General features: G+C 45.6%; 12 non-coding genes and 1 pseudogene across 12 annotated transcripts; 8 read left to right on the top strand and 5 right to left on the bottom strand.

Moving 5' to 3' along the window:
- Positions 1-248: 248 nt before the first annotated feature.
- Positions 249-411, bottom strand: LOC135040087 (U1 spliceosomal RNA). Its single transcript, XR_010234034.1, has one exon. It is a non-coding gene; the product is annotated as a U1 spliceosomal RNA (small nuclear RNA).
- Positions 412-509: 98 nt separating this feature from the next.
- LOC135040107 (U1 spliceosomal RNA) lies at positions 510-673 on the bottom strand. The gene has a single exon (XR_010234052.1). It is a non-coding gene; the product is annotated as a U1 spliceosomal RNA (small nuclear RNA).
- Positions 674-722: 49 nt separating this feature from the next.
- LOC135040101 (U1 spliceosomal RNA) lies at positions 723-886 on the top strand. The gene has a single exon (XR_010234046.1). It is a non-coding gene; the product is annotated as a U1 spliceosomal RNA (small nuclear RNA).
- Positions 887-1038: 152 nt separating this feature from the next.
- Positions 1039-1201, top strand: LOC135040060 (U1 spliceosomal RNA). The gene has a single exon (XR_010234009.1). It is a non-coding gene; the product is annotated as a U1 spliceosomal RNA (small nuclear RNA).
- A 674-nt stretch (positions 1202-1875) lies between these two features.
- Positions 1876-2039, top strand: LOC135040121 (U1 spliceosomal RNA). The gene has a single exon (XR_010234065.1). It is a non-coding gene; the product is annotated as a U1 spliceosomal RNA (small nuclear RNA).
- Positions 2040-2191: 152 nt separating this feature from the next.
- Positions 2192-2332, top strand: LOC135040086 (U1 spliceosomal RNA; annotated as a pseudogene).
- Positions 2333-3026: 694 nt separating this feature from the next.
- LOC135040106 (U1 spliceosomal RNA) lies at positions 3027-3190 on the top strand. The gene has a single exon (XR_010234051.1). It is a non-coding gene; the product is annotated as a U1 spliceosomal RNA (small nuclear RNA).
- A 152-nt stretch (positions 3191-3342) lies between these two features.
- Positions 3343-3505, top strand: LOC135040132 (U1 spliceosomal RNA). Its single transcript, XR_010234074.1, has one exon. It is a non-coding gene; the product is annotated as a U1 spliceosomal RNA (small nuclear RNA).
- Positions 3506-4179: 674 nt separating this feature from the next.
- LOC135040136 (U1 spliceosomal RNA) lies at positions 4180-4343 on the top strand. The gene has a single exon (XR_010234078.1). It is a non-coding gene; the product is annotated as a U1 spliceosomal RNA (small nuclear RNA).
- Positions 4344-4495: 152 nt separating this feature from the next.
- Positions 4496-4658, top strand: LOC135040080 (U1 spliceosomal RNA). The gene has a single exon (XR_010234029.1). It is a non-coding gene; the product is annotated as a U1 spliceosomal RNA (small nuclear RNA).
- Positions 4659-14129: 9471 nt separating this feature from the next.
- On the bottom strand, positions 14130-14292 carry LOC135040113 (U1 spliceosomal RNA). The gene has a single exon (XR_010234057.1). It is a non-coding gene; the product is annotated as a U1 spliceosomal RNA (small nuclear RNA).
- A 655-nt stretch (positions 14293-14947) lies between these two features.
- On the bottom strand, positions 14948-15110 carry LOC135040074 (U1 spliceosomal RNA). The gene has a single exon (XR_010234023.1). It is a non-coding gene; the product is annotated as a U1 spliceosomal RNA (small nuclear RNA).
- Positions 15111-15262: 152 nt separating this feature from the next.
- On the bottom strand, positions 15263-15426 carry LOC135040103 (U1 spliceosomal RNA). Its single transcript, XR_010234048.1, has one exon. It is a non-coding gene; the product is annotated as a U1 spliceosomal RNA (small nuclear RNA).
- Positions 15427-19925: the final 4499 nt, after the last annotated feature.

The following is a 19925-nucleotide window of genomic DNA, read 5'->3' as shown; positions in this document are numbered from 1 at the left end:
AAGCATTCAAGCTGATTTCTTGCAGCAGCTGGGCACTGTAACAGCTCCAGAGCTGCTCTGTAAGGCAAGTAAAAGGGTGTGGGCCCTGCAGCACTACCTGTAGTTTGCATTGTGCATTGGAAGGCACAAAGTAAGCAGACGGGAGGAGAAGTCAGGATAGTGCACAAGGGTATAGAAGGGAGCGGCTAAAGAAAAGAGAAGTGGAAACAGACAGCAAACTAGGCTGGAGAGAGACCTGAGACAAAGAGATCTGAATTATACGAGAGCCGACCAGGGGAAACACAAATTATGCAGTCAAGTTTCCCACATTTGGGGAAATCGCAGGGGCAGCACACCCAGAGTGCAATGGGTGAGCCTTGCCCTGGGAGAAGCACCTTCATGATCATAGTATCTCACCCCCCTGTCAAGTGAAGGAGATCCAACTGAGGCAGCACAAGGGAACTCTCGAAAGAAGAACAAGGCTAGAGGAAGATCTGAAACAAAGAAATCTGACTTTTACCAGAGCTGACCAGAGGAAAACACAAACACAGTCCCCCACTACCACAAATAAAGCAGTCGAGTTTCCCACATTTGGGGAAATCACAGGGGTCAGCATACCCAGAATGCAATGAATGAACCTCACCCTGGGAGAATAATCTTCATGACCATGGTATCTCCTATGCAAAATAAGTATGATTTGGAATAGGGCTGAGCAGCGGCCCTCCCCAGCCCTATTCCAAATCATACTTATTTTGCATAGGAGATACCATGGTCATGAAGATTGTTCTTCCAGGGTGAGGTTCATTCATTGCATTCTGGGTATGCTGACCCCTGTGATTTCCCCAAATGTGGGAAACTTGACTGCATTATTTGTGGTAGTGGGGGACTGTGTTTGTGCTTTCCTCTGGTCAGCTCTGGTAAAAGTCAGATTTCTTTGTCTCATATTTTACTCTAGCCTTGTTCTTCTTTCGAGAGTTCCCTTGTGCTGCCTCAGTTGGATCTCCTTCACTTGACAGGGGGGTACCCGAGCAGCGACCCTCCCCAGCTCTAGCCCAAATCCTACTTACCTGCCAGGTGAGATACTATGATCATGAAGGTGCTTCTCCCAGGGCAAGGCTCACCCATTGCACTCTGGGTGTGCTGCTCCTGCGATTTCCCCAAATGTGGGAAACTTGACTGCATAATTTGTGTTTCCCCTGGTCGGCTCTCGTATAATTCAGATCTCTTTGTCTCAGGTCTCTCTCCAGCCTAGTTTGCTGTCTGTTTCCACTTCTCTTTTCTTGAGCCGCTCCCTTCTATGCCCTTGCGCACTATCCTGACTTCTCCTCCTGTCTGCTTACTTTGTGCCTTCCAACGCACAATGCGAACTACAGGTAGTGCTGCAGGGCCCACACCCTTTTACTTGCCTTACAGAGCAGCTCTGGAGCTGTTACAGTGCCCAGCTGCTGCAAGAAATCAGCTTGAATGCTTCAGGGGCTGGGGCATAGCCAACATGAGCCCCACACCGAAGGAGGGTGGAGGTGTTTAATGCGAACTAGGGGTCATCCAAGCGCCGCAAAAGGCCGCCATGCCCTGCACGCCCCTTTTCTCTTTTCATATGCAGACGAGGGTTGAAGCCAACTTTGACCCACTGCTTGGATGACATCACCATATGCAAATCCGTCTTCTGCAGAACTTCCCCCAGGAATGCTTGTACTAGTTGTTGCATTTGGTTTGTTGTTTGGGGGTGCTTCAGTATTAGGCAGCCTTCTGCCCTCCCATGTTCATCTGAAAATATGTGTTCTCCCTGCAGTTGTTGTCCCCAGATGAGAGTTCCCTTGTGCTGCCTCAGTTGAATCTCCTTTACTTGACAGAGATGTGCATGAGCAGCGGCCCTCCCCAGCCCTATTCCAAATCATACTTATTTTGCATAGGAGATACCATGGTCATGAAGATTGTTCTCCCAGGGTGAGGTTCATTCATTGCATTCTGGGTATGCTGACCTCTGTGATTTCCCCAAATGTGGGAAACGCGACTGCTTTATTTGTGGTAGTGGGGGACTGTGTTTGTGTTTTCCTCTGGTCAGCTCTGGTAAAAGTCAGATTTCTTTGTTTCAGATCTTCCTCTAGCCTTGTTCTTCTTTCGAGAGTTCCCTTGTGCTGCCTCAGTTGGATCTCCTTCACTTGACAGGGGGGTGCCCGAGCAGCGACCCTCCCCAGCTCTAGCCCAACTCCTACTTACCTGCCAGGTGAGATACTATGATCATGAAGGTGCTTCTCCCAGGGCAAGGCCCACCATTGCACTCTGGGTGTGCTGCCCCTGCGATTTCCCGAAATGTGGGAAACTTGACTGCATAATTTGTGTTTCCCCTGGTCGGCTCTCGTATAATTTAGATCTCTTTGTCTCAGGTCTCTCTCCAGCCTAGTTTGCTGTCTGTTTCCACTTCTTTTTTCTTGAGCCCCTCCCATCTATACCCTTGTGCACTATCCTGACTTCTCCTCCCGTCTGCTTACTTTGTGCCTTCCAATGCACAATGCAAACTACAGGTAGTGCTGCAGGGCCCACACCCTTTTACTTGCCTTACAGAGCAGCTCTGGAGCTGTTACAGTGCCCAGCTGCTGCAAGAAATCAGCTTGAATGCTTCAGGGGCTGGGGCATAGCCAACATGAGCCCCACACCGAAGGAGGGTGGAGGTGTTTAATGCAAACTAGGGGTCAGCCAAGCGCCGCAAAAGGCCACCATGCCCTGCACGCCCCTTTTCTCTTTTCATATGCAGACGAGGGTTGAAGCCAACTTTGACCCACTGCTTGGATGACATCACCATATGCAAATCCATCTGCGGCAGGCCTTCCCCCAGGAATGCTTGCACTAGTTGTTGCATTTGGTTTGTTGTTTGGGGGTGCTTCAGTATTAGGCAGCCTTCTGCCCTCCATGTTCATCTGAAAATATGTGTTCTCCCTGCAGTTGTTATCCCCAGATGAGAGTTCCCTTGTGCTGCCTCAGTTGAATCTCCTTTACTTGACAGAGATGTGCCTGAGCAGCGGCCCTCCCCAGCTCTATCCCAAATCATACTTATTTTGCATAGGAGATACCATGGTCATGAAGATTATTCTCCCAGGGTGAGGTTCATTCATTGCATTCTGGGTATGCTGACCCCTGTGATTTCCCCAAATGTGGGAAACTCGACTGCTTTATTTGTGGTAGTGGGGGACTGTGTTTGTGTTTTCCTCTGGTCAGCTCTGGTAAAAGTCAGATTTCTTTGTTTCAGATCTTCCTCTAGCCTTGTTCTTCTTTCGAGAGTTCCCTTGTGCTGCCTCAGTTGGATCTCCTTCACTTGACAGGGGGGTGCCCGAGCAGCGACCCTCCCCAGCTCTAGCCCAACTCCTACTTACCTGCCAGGTGAGATACTATGATCATGAAGGTGCTTCTCCCAGGGCAAGGCTCACCCATTGCACTCTGGGTGTGCTGCCCCTGCGATTTCCCCAAATGTGGGAAACTTGACTGCATAATTTGTGTTTCCCCTGGTCGGCTCTCGTATAATTCAGATCTCTTTGTCTCAGGTCTCTCTCCAGCCTAGTTTGCTGTCTGTTTCCACTTCTCTTTTCTTTAGCCGCTCCCTTCTATACCCTTGTGCACTATCCTGACTTCTCCTCCCGTCTGCTTACTTTGTGCCTTCCAATGCACAATGCAAACTACAGGTAGTGCTGCAGGGCCCACACCCTTTTACTTGCCTTACAGAGCAGCTCTGGAGCTGTTACAGTGCCCAGCTGCTGCAAGAAATCAGCTTGAATGCTTCAGGGGATGGGGCATGGCCAACATGAGCCCCACACCAAAGGAGGGTGGAGGAGTTTAATGCGAACTAGGGGTCATCCAAGCACCGCAAAAGGCCGCCAAGCCCTGCACGCCCCTTTTCTCTTTTCATATGCAGATGAGGGTTGAAGCCAACTTTGACCCACTGCTTGGATGACATCACCGTATGCAAATCCGTCTTCTGCAGAACTTCCCCCAGGAATGCTTGCACTAGTTGTTGCATTTGGTTTGTTGTTTGGGGGTGCTTCAGTATTAGGCAGCCTTCTGCCCTCCCATGTTCATCTGAAAATATGTGTTCTCCCTGCAGTTGTTGTCCCCAGATGAGAGTTCCCTTGTGCTGCCTCAGTTGAATCTCCTTTACTTGACAGAGATGTGCCTGAGCAGCGGCCCTCCCCAGCCCTATTCCAAATCATACTTATTTTGCATAGGAGATACCATGGTCATGAAGATTGTTCTCCCAGGGTGAGGTTCATTCATTGCATTTTGGGTATACTGACCCCTGTGATTTCCCCAAATGTGGGAAACTTGACTGCATTATTTTTGGTAGTGGGGGACTGTGTTTGTGCTTTCCTCTGGTCAGCTCTGGTAAAAGTCAGATTTCTTTGTCTCAGATTTTCCTCTAGCCTTGTTCTTCTTTCGAGAGTTCCCTTGTGCTGCCTCAGTTGGATCTCCTTCACTTTACAGGGGGGTACCCGAGCAGCGACCCTCCCCAGCTCTAGCCCAACTCCTACTTGCCTGCCAGGTGAGATACTATGATCATGAAGGTGCTTCTCCCAGGGCAAGGCTCACCCATTGCACTCTGGGTGTGCTGCCCCTGCGATTTCCCCAAATGTGGGAAACTTGACTGCATAATTTGTGTTTCCCCTGGTCGGCTCTCGTATAATTCAGATCTCTTTGTCTCAGGTCTCTCTCCAGCCTAGTTTGCTGTCTGTTTCCACTTCTCTTTTCTTGAGCCGCTCCCTTCTATGCCCTTGCGCACTATCCTGACTTATCCTCCTGTCTGCTTACTTTGTGCCTTCAAACGCACAATGCGAACTACAGGTAGTGCTGCAGGGCCCACACCCTTTTAGTTGCCTTACAGAGCAGCTCTGGAGCTGTTACAGTGCCCAGCTGCTGCAAGAAATCAGCTTGAATGCTTCAGGGGCTGGGGCAGAGCCAACATGAGCCCCACACAAAAGGAGGGTGGGGGTGTTTAATGCGAACTAAGGGTCATCCAAGCACCGCAAAAGGCCGCCATGCCCTGCATGCCCCTTTTCTCTTTTCATATGCAGATGAGGGTTCCAGCCAACTTTGGCCCACTGCTTGGATGACATCACCGTATGCAAATCCGTCTTCTGCAGACCTTCCCCCAGGAATGCTTGTACTAGTTGTTGCATATGGTTTGATATTTGATGGTGCTTCAGTATTAGGCAGCCTTCCGCCCTCCCATGTTCATCTGAAAAGATGTGGTCTCCCTGCAGTTGTTGTCCCCAGACGAAAGTTCCCTTGTGCTTCCTCAGTTGAATCTCCTTAACTTGACGGGGGAGGGGCTGCCCGAGCAGCCACCCTCCCCAGCCCTATCCCAACTCATACTTATTTTGCATATGAGATCTCTTGATCATGAAGATTGTTCTCACAGGGTGAGGTTCATCCATTATATTTTAAAATAGGAAGGTACAAATTACATATTTGAATTGCATCTATGTGTTGGATTCAAATGTCCCCCCCCCCCTTCCTTTCTCAATTGTGCCCGTCAGCAGCTATTCTAAGGTTGCTGCCAATGGGTGTGACACATTAATTTCTTCTGTGGGGTACACTGGACTCCACAAGGATTCACATTGGTGTGTAGAGTAGGATCTTGATCTGAGGCACCAACCGGCTCAAAGCTTTTGACTGTTCCCAAGAAGCTCAGTGCATTCTCCTCTATAACCCCGCTTCCATGAACAGGGAGCTCAGTTTGTAGTTGGTGCCTTCAGTAGCAGGCCACTTAACAGGGGCCTGCCTCAGGCAGCCTATTCTTAGCTATTAATTTTGACAAGAAAAGAAGAACTTGTTTTATGAGAATCTACAAGGGCTGCAGCAGGCTAGGTCTAATAGACATCTTTACTGCAGCTTCATCACTCCCAGCGGCGCTGTATACTCCCGTGCCCTGGTTGCTGGGTCACTGCAGCGGAGGCTCCGGTTTCTTCCTAAGGTCAGTCACACACACACCGCCCTTCCGGATCACGAGGCCGCTGATGAAGGGGAGCGTGGCCGTAGGGGGTGGACCGTGTGCGCACTGTCGTGGACACTGATTACTGGGCAGCCGCTCCACTAGCCACCAGGTACAGTTAAGGAGCACAGGTCTGGGGGTTTTTCTCCTATATTAAACCAATTTTGTACTGCCCGCAGCGCATTGTGATAGGTAATAGGGCCTGATTCAGGTTGGATTGCAATCACAATAAGCGATCCAACTGCAAAAATTGCTAAGAGCATACGCATGTGCCTGCATTTTCTGCGGCACCCCGCAGAGAATGCGATCGCCTCTGCCTGTCAATCGGGGCAGGGGGGGAGAGGGGGGTCAGCAACACTCCATTTCCAAGTCAGGGATGGAGCGGTGCGGGGGCAAGGCTTCAAAATGGGGTCTGCAATGGAGGAGACACAGGGGGCGTGGTCACAGCGGCTGTATGACATCACATTCAGCCGCTGTGATCACAAAAATGGTGGCGGCTTCCTGCGCGCACATACAGTCTGCACCAGCAGGAGGCTACACCATTTTTTATGATCACGCTGAACTGCAGTGCGACTGCAATTACAGCATGGTCAAGAAGGGAGGCGTCATGCTGGGTGGCCATTAGAGATGAGCGGGTTCGGTTCCTCGGAATCCGAACCCGCCCGAACTTCACCCTTTTTTGCACGGGTCCGAGCAGACTCGGATCCTCCCGCCTTGCTCGGTTATCCCGAGCGCGCCCGAACGTCATCATCCCGCTGTCGGATTCTCACAAGACTCGGATTCTATATAAGGAGCCGCGCGTCGCCGCCATTTTCACACGTGCATTGAGATTGATAGGGAGAGGACGTGGCTGGCGTCCTCTCCGTTTAGATTAGAAGATAGAGACGAGTGACATTTGATTTACTACTAATTTGGGGAGCAGTTGAACTTGTCAGGAGTACTCAGTAGTGCAGAGTTTTGCTGATAGTGACCACCAGTTTTATTATTTATAATCCGTTCTCTGCCTGAAAAAAAACGATACACATACCATATATGTGCTCAGCCTCAGTGTGCTGCATGATATATCATCTATGTATATCTGACTGTGCTGAGTGCTCACTGCTCACACAACTTAATTGTGGGGGAGACTGGGGAGCAGTTATAGCAGGAGTACAGTGCACACTTTTGCTGCCAGTGTGACCACCAGTATATTGTCTGCCTGAAAAAGTTAAACACTCCTGTGGTGTTTTTTTTTTTTATTCTATAAACGCATTCTGCTGACAGTGTCCAGCAGGTCGGTCATACATTATATTATATAAATATTTACCTGCAGTAGTGTTATATTTTTTTTTCATCTCTATCATCTTTATCATCTCTATATTAGCAGACGCAGTACGGTAGTCCACGGCTGTGGCTATCTCTGTGTCGTCAGTGCTCGTCCATAATTGTATACCTACCTACCTGTGGTGGGTTTTTTTTTTCTATCTTCTTCATACTAGTAGTTTAGGAGTCTGCTGACAGTGTCCACCAGGTCCATCATTATATTATATACCTACAGTAGTAATATATTTATTATATTATCTATACTAGCAGACGCAGTACGGTAGTCCACGGCTGTGGCTATCTCTGTGTCGTCAGTGCTCGTCCATAATTGTATACCTACCTGTGGTGGGGTGTTTTTTTTCTATCTTCTTCATACTAGTAGTTTAGGAGTCTGCTGACAGTGTCCACCAGGTCCGTCATTATATTATATACCTACAGTAGTAATATATTTAGTATATTATCTATACTAGCAGACGCAGTACGGTAGTCCACGGCTGTACCTACCTCTGTGTCGTCACTCGTCCATAATTGTATACCTAACTGTGGTGGGGTTTTTTTTTCTATCTTCTTCATACTAGTAGTTTAGGAGTCTGCTGACAGTGTCCACCAGGTCCGTCATTATATTATATACCTACAGTAGTAATATATTTAGTATATTATCTATACTAGCAGACGCAGTACTGTAGTCCACGGCTGTACCTACCTCTGTGTCGTCACTCGTCCATAATTGTATACCTACCTGTGGTGGGGTTTTTTTTTCTATCTTCTTCATACTAGTAGTTTAGCAGTCTGCTGACAGTGTCCACCAGGTCCGTCATTATATTATATACCTACAGTAGTAATATATTTAGTATATTATCTATGCTAGCAGACGCAGTACGGTAGGCCACGGCTGTGGCTATCTCTGTGTCGTCAGTGCTCATCCATAATTGTATACCTACCTACCTGTGGTGGGTTTTTTTTTCTATCTTCTTCATACTAGTAGTTTAGGAGTCTGCTGACAGTGTCCACCAGGTCCGTCATTATATTATATACCTACAGTAGTAATATATTTAGTATATTATCTATACTAGCAGACGCAGTACGGTAGTCCACGGCTGTACCTACCTCTGTGTCGTCACTCGTCCATAATTGTATACCTACCTGTGGTGAAGTTTTTTTTCTATCTTCTTCATACTAGTAGTTTAGCAGTCTGCTGACAGTGTCCACCAGGTCCGTCATTACATTATATATACCTACAGTAGTTATATATATTTTTTTTTATATCATTAATTATCATCTCTATACTAGCAGACGCAGTACGGTAGGCCACGGCTGTGGCTATCTCTGTGTCGTCAGTGCTCGTCCATAATTGTATACCTACCTACCTGTGGTGGGGTTTTTTTTTCTGTCTTCATCATACTAGTAGTTTAGCAGTCTGCTGACAGTGTCCACCAGGTCCGTCATTATATAATATATACCTACAGTAGTTATATATATATTTTTTTTATATCATTAATTATCATCTCTATACTAGCAGACGCAGTACGGTAGTCCACGGCTGTAGCTACCTCTGTGTCGTCAGTCACTCGTCATCCATAAGTATACTAGTATCCATCCATCTCCATTGTTTACCTGAGGTGCCTTTTAGTTGTGCCTATTAAAATATGGAGAACAAAAATGTTGAGGTTCCAAAAATAGGGAAAGATCAAGATCCACTTCCACCTCGTGCTGAAGCTGCTGCCACTAGTCATGGCCGAGACGATGAAATTCCATCAACGTCGTCTGCCGAGGCCGATGCCCAATGTCATAGTACAGAGCATGTAAAATTCAAAACACAAAAGATCAGTAAAAAAAAGGACTCAAAAATCTAAATAAAAATCGTCGGAGGAGAAGCGTAAACTTGCCAATATGCCATTTACCACACGGAGTGGCAAGGAACGGCTGAGGCCCTGGCCTATGTTCATGGCTAGTGGTTCAGCTTCACATGAGGATGGAAGCACTCAGCCTCTCGCTAGAAAAATGAAAAGACTTAAGCTGGCAAAAGCACAGCAAAGAACTGTGCGTTCTTCAAAATCACAAATCCACAAGGAGAGTCCAATTGTGTCGGTTGCGATGCCTGACCTTCCCAACACTGGACGTGAAGAGCATGCACCTTCCACCATTTGCACACCCCCTGCAAGTGCTGGAAGGAGCACCCGCAGTCCAGTTCCTGATAGTCAGATTGAAGATGTCAGTGTTGAAGTACACCAGGATGAGGAGGATATGGGTGTTGCTGGCGCTGGGGAGGTGAGGTGGTTTGTTTAAGTCAGGCACCCGGGGAGACACCTGTTGTCCGTGGGAGGAATATGGCCATTGACATGCCTGGTGAAAATACCAAAAAAAACTGCTCTTCGGTGTGGAAGTATTTCAACAGAAATGCGAACAACAGGTGTCAAGCCGTGTGTTGCCTTTGTCAAGCTGTAATAAGTAGGGGTAAGGACGTTAACCACCTCGGAACATCCTCCCTTATACGTCACCTGCAGCGCATTCATCATAAGTCAGTGACAAGTTCAAAAACTTTGGGCGACAGCGGAAGCAGTCCACTGACCAGTAAATCCCTTCCTCTTGTAACCAAGCTCACGCAAACCACCCCACCAACTCCCTCAGTGTCAATTTCCTCCTTCCCCAGGAATGCCAATAGTCCTGCAGGCCATGTCACTGGCAATTCTGACGAGTTCTCTCCTGCCTGGGATTCCTCCGATGCATCCTTGAGTGTAACGCCTACTGCTGCTGGCGCTGCTGTTGTTGCTGCTGGGAGTCGATGGTCATCCCAGAGGGGAAGTCGTAAGACCACTTTTACTACTTCCACCAAGCAATTGACTGTCCAACAGTCCTTTGCAAGGAAGATGAAATATCACAGCAGTCATCCTGCTGCAAAGCGGATAACTGAGGCCTTGGCATCCTGGGCGGTGAGAAACGTGGTTCCGGTATCCATCATTACTTCAGAGCCAACTATAGACTTGATTGAGGTACTGTGTCCCCGGTACCAAATACCATCTAGGTTCCATTTCTCTAGGCAGGCGATACCGAAAATGTACACAGACCTCAGAAAAAGACTCACCAGTGTCCTAAAAAATGCAGTTGTACCCAATGTCCACTTAACCACGGACATGTGGACAAATGGGGCAGGGCAGACTCAGGACTATATGACTGTGACAGCCCACTGGGTAGATGTATTGACTCCCGCCGCAAGAACAGCAGCGGCGGCACCAGTAGCAGCATCTCGCAAACGCCAACTCTTTCCTAGGCAGGCTACGCTTTGTATCACCGCTTTCCAGAATACGCACACAGCTGAAAACCTCTTACGGCAACTGAGGAAGATCATCGCAGAATGGCTTACCCCAATTGGACTCTCCTGTGGATTTGTGGCATCGGACAACGCCAGCAATATTGTGCGTGCATTATATCTGGGCAAATTCCAGCACGTCCCATGTTTTGCACATACCTTGAATTTGGTGGTGCAGAATTATTTAAAAAACGACAGGGGTGTGCAAGAGATGCTGTCGGTGGCCAGAAGAATTGCGGGACACTTTCGGCGTACAGGCACCACGTACAGAAGACTGGAGCAACACCAAAAACGCCTGAACCTGCCCTGCCATCATCTGAAGCAAGAAGTGGTAACGAGGTGGAATTCAACCCTCTATATGCTTCAGAGGATGGAGGAGCAGCAAAAGGCCATTCAAGCCTATACATCTGACCACGATATAGGAGGTGGAATGCACCTGTCTCAAGCGCAGTGGAGAATGATTTCAACGTTGTGCAAGGTTCTGCAACCTTTTGAACTTGCCACACGTGAAGTCAGTTCAGACACTGCCAGCCTGAGTCAGGTCATTCCCGTCATCAGGCTTTTGCAGAAGAAGCTGGAGACATTGAAGGAGGAGCTAAGACAGAGCGATTCCGCTAGGCATGTGGGACTTGTGGATGGAGCCCTTCATTCGCTTAACCAGGATTCACGGGTGGTCAATCTGTTGAAATCAGAGCACTACATTTTGGCCACCGTGCTCGATCCTAGATTTAAAACCTACGTTGTATCTCTCTTTCCGGCAGACACAAGTCTGCAGGGGTTCAAAGACCTGCTGGTGAGAAAATTATCAAGTCAAGTGGAACTTGATCGGTCAACAGCTCCTCCTTCACATTCTCCCGCAATTGGGGGTGCGAGGAAAAGGCTCAGAATTCCGAGCCCACCCGCTGGCGGTGATGCAGGGCAGTCTGGAGCGACTGCTGATGCTGACATCTGGTCCGGACTGAAGGACCTGCCAACGATTACGGACATGACGTCTACTGTCACTGCATATGATTCTCTCACCATTGAAAGAATGGTGGAGGATTATATGAGTGACCGCATCCAAGTAGGCACGTCAGACAGTCCGTACGTATACTGGCAGGAAAAAGAGGCAATTTGGAGGCCCTTGCACAAACTGGCTTTATTCTACCTAAGTTGCCCTCCCACAAGTAGTACTCCGAAAGAGTGTTTAGTGCCGCCGCTCACCTTGTCAGCAATCGGCGTACGAGGTTACTTCCAGAAAATGTGGAGAAGATGATGTTCATTAAAATGAATTATAATCAATTGCTCCGTGGAGACATTGACCAGCAGCAATTGCCTCCACAAAGTACACAGGGAGCTGAGATGGTAGATTCCAGTGGGGACGAATTGATAATCTGTGAGGAGGGGGATGTACACGGTGATGAATCGGAGGATGATGATGAGGTGGACATCTTGCCTCTGTAGAGCCAGTTTGTGCAAGGAGAGATTAATTGCTTCTTTTTTGGTGGGGGTCCAAACCAACCCGTCATTTCAGTCACAGTCGTGTGGCAGACCCTGTCACTGAAATGATGGGTTGGTTAAAGTGTGCATGTCCTGTTTATACAACATAAGGGTGGGTGGGAGTGCCCAAGGACAATTCCATCTTGCACCTCTTTTTTCTTTCATTTTTCTTTGCGTCATGTGCTGTTTGGGGAGTGTTTTTTGGAAGGGCCATCCTGCGTGACACTGCAGTGCCACTCCTAGATGGGCCAGGTGTTTGTGTCGGCCACTTGGGTCGCTGAGCTTAGTCACACAGCTACCTCATTGCGCCTCTTTTTTTCTTTGCGTCATGTGCTGTTTGGGGAGTGTTTTTTGGAAGGGCCATCCTGCGTGACACTGCAGTGACACTCCTAGATGGGCCAGGTGTTTGTGTCGGCCACTTGGGTCGCTGAGCTTAGTCACACAGCTACCTCATTGCGCCTCTTTTTTTCTTTGCGTCATGTGCTGTTTGGGGAGTGTTTTTTGGAAGGGCCATCCTGCGTGACACTGCAGTGCCACTCCTAGATGGGCCAGGTGTTTGTGTCGGCCACTTGGGTCGCTGAGCTTAGTCACACAGCTACCTCATTGCGCCTCTTTTTTTCTTTGCGTCATGTGCTGTTTGGGGAGTGTTTTTGGAAGGGCCATCCTGCGTGACACTGCAGTGCCACTCCTAGATGGGCCAGGTGTTTGTGTCGGCCACTTGGGTCGCTGAGCTTAGTCACACAGCTACCTCATTGCGCCTCTTTTTTTCTTTGCGTCATGTGCTGTTTGGGGAGTGTTTTTTGGAAGGGCCATCCTGCGTGACACTGCAGTGCCACTCCTAGATGGGCCAGGTGTTTGTGTCGGCCACTTGGGTCGCTGAGCTTAGTCACACAGCTACCTCATTGCGCCTCTTTTTTTCTTTGCGTCATGTGCTGTTTGGGGAGTGTTTTTTGGAAGGGCTATCCTGCGTGACACTGCAGTGCCACTCCTAGATGGGCCAGGTGTTTGTGTCGGCCACTTGGGTCGCTGAGCTTAGTCATCCAGCGACCTCGGTGCAAATTTTAGGACTAAAAATAATATTGTGAGGTGTAAGGTGTTAAGAATAGACTGAAAATGAGTGGAAATTATGGTTATTGAGGTTAATAATACTTTGGGATCAAAATGACTCCCAAATTCTATGAACAAGGGAAAATGTCATCATCCCGCTGTCGGATTCTCGCGAGATTCGGATTCCATATAAAGAGCTGCGCGTTGCCGCCATTTTTACTCGTGCATTGAAGAGAGAGCGGAGAGGACGTGGCTATGTTCTCTCAGTGGAAATCTCAATATCAGTGCTCAGTATCAGTGGATACTTATTGCTGCTCAGTAATACTAGTAGTGTGTCTCTCCTGCTCAGTGTCAGTTCTCAGTAGTATCCTCATCAGTGCTCAGTATCACTGCTCATTGTCTTGTGCTGCATTGTTGTGCTCAGCATACTACAGTACATTACTAATAGTCCAGTGCTGCATCTTGCTGCTCAGTGTCAGTTCTAGTATCCTCATCAGTGCTCACTATCACTGCTCATTGCATTGTGGTGTTCTGTATACTACAGTAACATAGTAATATAGTAACATATAGTAACATAGTTTTTGAGGTTGAATAGAGGCAAATTGCCCATCGTGTTCAACCTGTTTTAAGTTGTGATGATTCTACATACTTGCTTAATAATGTATTATGACTAGTTAGCTACTACAACTCATGTTACCCCCGGATTAACCATGTTGATATTTTAAGTATTATAAACTTGGATAGCTTTTTCATTCAGAAATGTATCCATTCCTTTTTTAAATCCAATTACAGAGTCCGCCATTACCACCTTCCCTGGCAGGGAATTCCACATCCTGATTGCCCTAACAGTGAAGATCATAGTATCTCACCTGGCAGGTAAGTAGGAGTTGGGCCAGAGCTGTGGAGGATTGCTGCTCGGGCACCCCCTGTGAAGTGAAGGAGATCCAACTGAGGCAGCACAAGGGAACTCTCGAAAGAAGAACAAGGCTAGAGGAAGATCTGAGACAAAGAAATCTGACTTTTACCAGAGCTGACCAGAGGAAAGCACAAACACAGTCCCCCACTACCACAAATAATGCAGTCGAGTTTCCCACATTTTGGAAATCACAGGGGTCAGCATACCCAGAATGCAATGAATGAACCTCACCCTGGGAGAACAATCTTCATGACCATGGTATCGCCTATGCAAAATAAGTATGATTTGGGATAGGGCTGGGGAGGGCCGCTGCTCAGGCACATCTCTGTCAAGTATAGGAGATTCAACTGAGGCAGCACAAGGGAACTCTCATCTGGGGACAACAACTGCAGGGAGAACACATATTTTCAGATGAACATGGGAGGGCAGAAGGCTGCCTAATACTGAAGCACCCCCAAACAACAAACCAAATGCAACAACTAGTACAAGCATTCCTGGGGGAAGTTCTGCAGAAGACGGATTTGCATACGGTGATGTCATCCAAGCAGTGGGCCAAAGTTGGCTGGAACCCTCATCTGCATATGAAAAGAGAAAAGGGGCATGCAGGGCATGGCGGCCTTTTGCGGCGCTTGGATGACCCTTAGTTCGCATTAAACACCCCCACCCTCCTTCGGTGTGGGGCTCATGTTGACAATGCCCCAGCCCCTGAAGCATTCAAGCTGATTTCTTACAGCAGCTTGGCACTGTAACAGCTCCAGAGCTGCTCTGTAAGGCAAGTAAAAGGGTGTGTAGTTTGCATTGTGCATTGGAAGGCACAAAGTAAGCAGACAGGAGGAGAAGTCAGGATAGTGCACAAGGGTATAAAAGGGAGGGGCTCAAGAAAAAAGAAGTGGAAACAGACAGCAAACTAGGCTGGAGAGAGACCTGAGACAAAGAGATCTGAATTATACGAGAGCCGACCAGGGGAAACACAAATTATGCAGTCAAGTTTCCCACATTTGGGGAAATCGCAGGGGCAGCACACCCAGAGTGCAATGGGTAAGCCTTGCCCTGGAAGAAGCACCTTCATGATCATAGTATCTCACCTGGCAGGTAAGTAGGAGTTGGGCTTGAGCTGGGGAGGGTCGCTGCTCGGGCACCGCCCTGTCAACTGAAGGAGATCCAACTGAGGAAGCACAAGGGAACTCTCGAAAGAAGAACAAGGCTAGAGGAAGATCTGAAACAAAGAAATCTGACTTTTACCAGAGCTGACCAGAGGAAAACACAAACACAGTCCCCCACTACCACAAATAATGCAGTCGAGTTACCCACATTTGGGGAAATCACAGGGATCAGCATACCCAAAATGCAATGAATGAACCTCACCCTGGGAGAACAATCTTCATGACCATGGTATCTCCTATGCAAAATAAGTATGATTTGGGATAGGGCTGGGGAGGGCCGCTGCTCAGGCACATCTCTGTCAAGTAAAGGAGATTCAACTGAGGCAGCACAAGGGAACTCTCATCTTGGGACAACAACTGCAGGGAGAACACATATTTTCAGATGAACATGGGAGGGCAGAAGGCTGCCTAATACTGAAGCACCCCCAAACAACAAACCAAATGCAACAACTAGTGCAAGCATTCCGGGGGGAAGGCCTGCAGCAGATGGATTTGCATATGGTGATGTCATCCAAGCAGTGGGTCAAAGTTGGCTTCAATCCTCATCTGCATATGAAAAGAGAAAAGGGGCGTGCAGGGTATGGCGGCCTTTTGCGGCGCTTGGATGACCCCTAGTTCGCATTAAACACCTCCACCCTCCTTTGGTGTGGGGCTCATGTTGACAATGCCCCAGCCTCTGAAGCATTCAAGCTTATTTCTTACAGCAGCTTGGCACTGAAACAGCTCCAGAGCTGCTCCGTAAGGCAAGTAAAAGGGTGTGGGCCCTGCAGCACTACCTGTAGTTTGCATTGTGCATTGGAAGGCACAAAGTAAGCAGACAGGAGGAGAAGTCAGGATAGTGCACAAGGGTTAGCTGAACACACTAACCGATTGCGCCACAGAGACACTTTGCAAAAAGTATATACTGACAAAGACTAATAAGCATTCATCTAGAACGTTTCCTAGAAAAACTTTAAAAAGTCAATAATCTGGAGAGTGTTTGTAAGATGTTTCTTCCAGCAACCAATGAAGAAACACATTGGTACTTTCGCATGATGAGTGAGTGCTTCAGGATCTCTTGCACTTACATGTGCAGCAGAGTACTGCAATGGAAGCATGCTGGGTCCATAACCCAGAGGTAGGCAGATTGAAACTATCCTTTGCTATATGCATTTTTTTGTTGTTCATTAAAGTAATCCAAAACTGGGATTGATATTTTAGCTTTTATTTTTACTTAAAGTACAATAACTTTTACCATTTTAATTTGTTTTAATAGTATATTGACAGTATTGTTTTCTTTCAAAAATCCACTTAATTTTCTTTACCCTATTATTAAAATGGTAATTGACAAAAACAAACTACATTGTCACCAGAAGGGCAATACAAAATGTACAAGTGATATATTAAAATCATCTTTCCAGCTTGAATTTCAATGATGCATTGGGGCAACGATTTTGTGCGAAACATCTTCACCCTTAAATAAAGATTTTCTTAATTCCTTACCTGTGTGCTAATTAGATATCACCTTGTTTTCACATTAAACAGACTTCCACATGAGAAAGCAGCAAGGATGCAGTGGCGTTAATGTTTCCTGGTGTCAACCTGTATTATTTCAGTAGATATTGAAATGAGGATGCATCTTGCTGCCTTTCCAATGAAGCAAGTTTAATTTAGTAATAGGTGAAAAACCATCCCTACAAATATGTTAATCAGATACTTGGCTTTGTGGACACTTTTCAGAGAACAAATTAGTTAGCATAAAAATAAAGCCAGAAAATGAAGAGCTGTTTAATCACTCAATTGGATTTTTCTGCCAGCATTTTTCTTTTTCTCTGCAACCCACTGCTAAATTGTGCTTCCTAGCTGTTTTTATAAAATCACTGAATCAAATCTAACTCTGATTACATCAGAGAAGGCCAGGTACCCTACACCATAACAGGGGGTTTCGAAATTTTGACTTGTCTACTTAAATATCACCAAAATCTGATCACAAGGTCAATTACATCCCTGGGTGGGATTGAACCACCAACCTTTTGATTAATAGCTGAACACACTAACCGATTGCGCCACAGAGACACTTTGCAAAAAGTACATACTGACAAAGACTAATAAGCATTCATCTAGAACGTTTCCTAGAAAAACTTTAAAAAGTCAATAATCTGGAGAGTTTTTGTAAGATGTTTCTTCCAGCAACCAATGAAGAAACACATTGGTACTTTCGCATGATGAGTGAGTGCTTCAGGATCTCTTGCACTTACATGTGCAGCAGAGTACTGCACTGGAAGCATGCTGGGCCCATAACCCAGAGGTAGGCAGATTGAAACTATCCTTTGCTATATGCATTTTTTTTTTGTTCATTAAAGTAATCCAAAACTGGGATTGATATTTTAGCTTTTATTTTTACTTAAAGTACAATAACTTTTACCATTTTAATTTTTTTTAATAGTATATTGACAGTATTGTTTTCTTTCAAAAATCCAATTAATTTTCTTTACCCGATTATTAAAATGGTAATTGACAAAAACAAACTACATTGTCACCAGAAGGGCAATACAAAATGTACAAGTGATATATTAAAATCATCTTTCCAGCTTGAATTTCAATGATGCATTGGGGCAACGATTTTGTGAGAAACATCTTCACCCTTAAATAAAGATTTTCTTAATTCCTTACCTGTGTGCTAATTAGATATCACCTTGTTTTCACATTAAACAGACTTCCACATGAGAAAGCAGCAAGGATGCAGTGGCGTTAATGTTTCCTGGTGTCAACCTGTATTATTTCAGTAGATATTGAAATGAGGATGCATCTTGCTGCCTTTCCAATGAAGCAAGTTTAATTTAGTAATAGGTGAAAAACCATCCCTACAAATATGTTAATCAGATACTTGGCTTTGTGGACACTTTTCAGAGAACAAATTAGTTAGCATAAAAATAAAGCCAGAAAATGAAGAGCTGTTTAATCACTCAATTGGATTTTTCTGCCAGCATTTTTCTTTTTCTCTGCAACCCACTGCTAAATTGTGCTTCCTAGCTGTTTTTATAAAATCACTGAATCAAATCTAACTCTGATTACATCAGAGAAGGCCAGGTACCCTACACCATAACAGGGGGTTTGAAATTTTGACTTGTCTACTTAAAGATCACCAAAATCTGATAACAAGGTCAATTAAGTCCCTGGGTGGGATTGAACCACCAACCTTTTGGTTAAAAGCCTTACACACTAACTGATTGCGCCACCGCGACACTTTGCAAAAGTACATACTGACAAAGGCTAATAAGCATTCATCTAGAACGATTCCTAGAAACATTTTAAAAAGTCAATAATGTGGAGAGTTTTTGTATGATGTTTCTTCCATCAACCAATGAAGAAACACATTGGTACTTTCCCATGATGAGTGAGTGCTTCAGGATCTCTTGCACTTACATGTGCAGCAGAGTACTGTAATGGAAGCATGCTGGGTCCATAACCCAGAGGTAGGCAGATTGAAACTATCCTCTGCTATATGCATTTTTTTTTTGTTAATTAAAGTAATCCAAAACTGGGATTGATATTTTTGCTCTTTTATTTTTACTTAAAGTACAATAACTTTTACCATTTTAATTTGTTTTAATAGTATATTGACAGTATTGTTTTCTTTCAAAAATCCAATTAATTTTCTTTACCCGATTATTAAAATGGTAATTGACAAAAGCAAACTACATTGTCACCAGAAGAGCAATACAAAATGTACAAGTGATATATTAAAATCATCTTTCCAGCTTGAATTTCAATGATGCATTGGGGCAACGATTTTGTGAGAAACATCTTCACCCTTAAATAAAGATTTTCTTAATTCCTTACCTGTGTGCTAATTAGATATCACCTTGTTTTCACATTAAACAGACTTCCACATGAGAAAGCAGCAAGGATGCAGTGGCGTTAATGTTTCCTGGTGTCAACCTGTATTATTTCAGTAGATATTGAAATGAGGATGCATCTTGCTGCCTTTCCAATGAAGCAAGTTTAATTTAGTAATAGGTGAAAAACCATCCCTACAAAGATGTTAATCAGATACTTGGCTTTGTGGACACTTTTCAGAGAACAAATTTGTTAGCATAAAAATAAAGCCAGAAAATGAAGAGCTGTTTAATCAGTCAATTGGATTTTTTTGCCAGCATATTTCTTTTTCTCTGCAACCCACTGCTAAATTGTGCTTCCTAGCTGTTTTTATAAAATCACTGAATCAAATCTAACTCTGATTACATCAGAGAAGGCCAGGTACCCTACACCATAACAGGGGTTTTCGAAATTTTGACTTGTCTACTTAAATATCACCAAAATCTGATCACAAGGTCAATTACGTCCCTGGGTGGGATTGAACCACCAACCTTTTGATTAATAGCTGAACACACTAACCGATTGCGCCACAGAGACACTTTGCAAAAAGTACATACTGACAAAGACTAATAAGCATTCATCTAGAACGTTTCCTAGAAAAACTTTAAAAAGTCAATAATCTGGAGAGTTTTTGTAAGATGTTTCTTCCAGCAACCAATGAAGAAACACATTGGTACTTTCGCATGATGAGTGAGTGCTTCAGGATCTCTTGCACTTACATGTGCAGCAGAGTACTGCACTGGAAGCATGCTGGGCCCATAACCCAGAGGTAGGCAGATTGAAACTATCCTTTGCTATATGCATTTTTTTTTTGTTCATTAAAGTAATCCAAAACTGGGATTGATATTTTAGCTTTTATTTTTACTTAAAGTACAATAACTTTTACCATTTTAA

This window comes from Pseudophryne corroboree, unplaced genomic scaffold, assembly GCF_028390025.1.
Source record: "Pseudophryne corroboree isolate aPseCor3 unplaced genomic scaffold, aPseCor3.hap2 scaffold_729, whole genome shotgun sequence".
NCBI classification, from domain to species: Eukaryota; Metazoa; Chordata; class Amphibia; order Anura; family Myobatrachidae; genus Pseudophryne; species Pseudophryne corroboree.
The sequence above is the reverse complement of the archived record's forward strand: the minus strand, read 5'-3'. Positions and strand labels throughout refer to the sequence as shown.